Source organism: Halichoerus grypus, chromosome 7 (assembly GCF_964656455.1).
Source record: "Halichoerus grypus chromosome 7, mHalGry1.hap1.1, whole genome shotgun sequence".
Lineage (NCBI taxonomy): Eukaryota > Metazoa > Chordata > Mammalia > Carnivora > Phocidae > Halichoerus > Halichoerus grypus.
In genome coordinates, this window is record NC_135718.1 from 18373007 (window position 1) to 18376075 (window position 3069).

The 3069-nt window shown below is 38.5% G+C and overlaps 1 pseudogene; it reads left to right on the forward strand.

The window, feature by feature from the left end:
• Positions 1–498: 498 nt before the first annotated feature.
• Positions 499–985, forward strand: LOC118539927 (ATP synthase peripheral stalk subunit F6, mitochondrial pseudogene; annotated as a pseudogene).
• The last annotated feature ends 2084 nt before the right edge of the window (positions 986–3069 follow it).

Below are 3069 nucleotides of genomic sequence, written 5' to 3' on the forward strand. Positions count from 1 at the left end.
CATCAGAAAGGATGAATACTCAACTTTTACATCAACATGGATGGGACTGGAGGAGATTATGCTAAGTGAAAAAAGTCAAGCAGAGAAAGTCGATTATCATATGGTTTCACTTATTTGTGGAACATAAGGAATAGCATGGAGGACATTAGGAGAAGGAAGGGAAAAATGAAGGGGGGGAAATCGGAGGGAGAGATGAACCATGAGAGGCTATGGACTCCGAGAAACAAACTGAGGGTTTTAGAGGGGAGGGGGTTGTGGGGATGGGTTAGCCTGGTGATGGGTACTAAGGAGGGCACGTACTGCATGGGGCACTGGGTGTTACACGAAAACAATGAATTGTGGATCACCACATCAAAAACTAATGATGTATTGTATGGTGATTAACATAACATAATAAAATAAAATTTTAAAAAAAAGAAAAAAATCGATAATGCATTGTGATGGTGGGTAGGTGGGTAGGGGCGGAGCCATCACCAGAAGTAGAATGCTGGAGGCAGCGGAAGCTCTGGCAGCTCAGGACTGAGTGCAAGTCACAGAATCAGCATGATTCTTCAGAGGCTCTTCAAGTTCTCCTCTCTCATTAGGTCTGCAGTCTCAGTTCATTTGAGGAGCAACATTGGTGTTACTGCAGTGGCATTTAATAGGGAACTTGATCCCGTACAGAAACTCTTCATGGACAAGATTAGAGAATACAGAACTAAGCTACAGGCATCTGGAGGACCCGCTGATACTGGCCCAGAGCACCAGCAAGACCTAGAGAGGGAGCTTTTGAAGCTTAAGCAAATGTATGGTAAAGCAGACATGAATACGTTCCTGGACTTCACATTTGAAGTTCCTAAATTTGAAGTTATCGAGAAGCGCCAGTCCTGAAAAAACCATGTAAAATTTATTTGGTAATTTGACCTAGATTAGTTGTACAACTGGATCAGAATAAACATACATTTCTCAACTGTCAAAAAAAAAACAAAAAACAAAAAACAAAGAACTAGTTAATGTTTATTTTCACTGGAGCTCCCTAAATGTGAATCTTTATGAGCACTGTATAGTATAAAGCTGCTTCTAATATTTTTAAAAAATATGTCTAAATATGCAGCCTGAGTCAGAAATATTGCCATGAGAAAGAAAGAAGCCTTCTTCTTTATAGTGTATGAACTCGTGTGTGTGTGCGTGTGTATGCACCCACCTGCTTTCCAAGTGTTAGGCAATTTTAGTGTTGGCATATTCCTGTTAATCTGCAAGCATTTGCTTATTATTAATTACTCAGTGCTAACAACTCCCTCAGGTTTTAAAACAATCTTTTTTGACAAGGGCTTTGCTGCTACTTAGAAACATAATTCTGTGCCACCATTTAGTAGGCAGGCCAGAAGTGTCCCTGTGTGAGTGCCATGTGGATTGGTTGAAGCAGGCAGGACTCTTGAACCTGAATGCAGCACTCAAATACAATGAAAGTCATGTTTAATGCTGAGGGGCTAAGGCCAAGATACAACATTTTGTTCTTAAAGTTATACTACTGAAATTTTCCAGCTCAGCCTAGACGTCTACAACCTAGTGGTTATTCAAGCTTGTTCTTTAGTAATTGAGTTGTATCTCTAGTGTTTGAGGAGATAGTTTTCTACAGTTTCTTTCCTTTAAACTGGATTCTGCAAAGTCACAGACAGAATCCTATTAAGATCCTCTTCTAGGAAAAACAAGACTGAAAAAATGTAATTATAGAGTTTCTAAGGGGTAAGAGGTAGGACTTGGGAGCTGGGAGGAAGGCTGGCTTAGGGCATAGGCATATAGAGGGCTAACACTATGTCTGTCACTGGCTCTTTTTGGCCTCTCTGCTACCTGAGTGTGTTCAAATTTGCCAAAACTTAAACCTCAAGGACATGATCAATACCCAACATTTATGCAGGCTGTGGAAATTGCTTTGTGGGCACAGGGAGAAAAGATCAGAACAAAATTTTATTAAAAGGATCACATGATATAGACACAATGGGCATTAGTACCTAAAGTCCATATAACCTTCCATAGTTTTGAGGAAGCTAATGATTAAGTATAGAATAAGGAGAAAATTCCCATTGTAAAGTTAAATTTTCTCTGACCTCAGAATGATGGATGAGGCAGACAAAGGATACCTTCCAAGCAAACTCTGAAGTCTACCCTTTTTAATGGATATATAGTGACCACTTTTATGAATTGATGTATAAAAAGTTGGACTAGAATATTGTATCAATATGGTTAAAAACAACTCCCAGGTCCCAGAAAGGACTACAGACTGTGGCAAGAGAATATAAATGTATTACTAATGTATGAAACAATGTTACTGAAGGAAGTAAGGGGAAAAGGTGCTGATCTAAGTTAACTGTGGAAATGAGTAGCATCTGTAAGTCTAAAAGAAAGGAACTGCACATGAGATCTGCACTCTAGTTGATAAAGTTATTTCCCACGAAAATACAGGTTATAAATTCTGATACTGCTTTACATACATACTTGAACAATTAAGTAAATGGGTAGTGGATAGTGGGAACCATATTTGTCACTGTTGGAGTAGTAATTTGCAGATAAGCAAGGGGAGGTGAATAGAATGATTCAGTGATGATAGATGAGAGTTGGAGACATCAGTAAGAACTCATGGTACCTTGATATACATACAGATGGTTGCACATAGAAATATTTTTAGGTATGTGTATATATACAGGTTAGTATACACTCATATATTTGCTCCATCATTTGATAGGGCCTAAAAGAAATGACACCCAGTAGTAATGAGTATACCTCATACCCAGCTCTTGGTTTCTAATACCATTCCCCAATAAAAGAACCAGGATTTCTCAGAGAAATTGCTGTTATGAGGACTGGGACAGGAAATATGCAAGATGATCCTGAAACATCTTATAGTGCCTTTGAAAGTAAGAAAGTGTTTTTTTAAAAAAAAACAATAAAACAACACAATGGGGCATGTCAGCGGAGCACTGGAACCAACTGAAAGATCAATGTGCAAAGCCCCAAATTCTAACTGCTTCTTTGAGTTACATTTCTTTGTGAACTCCCATGCCTACACAAGTAATTGAATTTGTTTTTTCT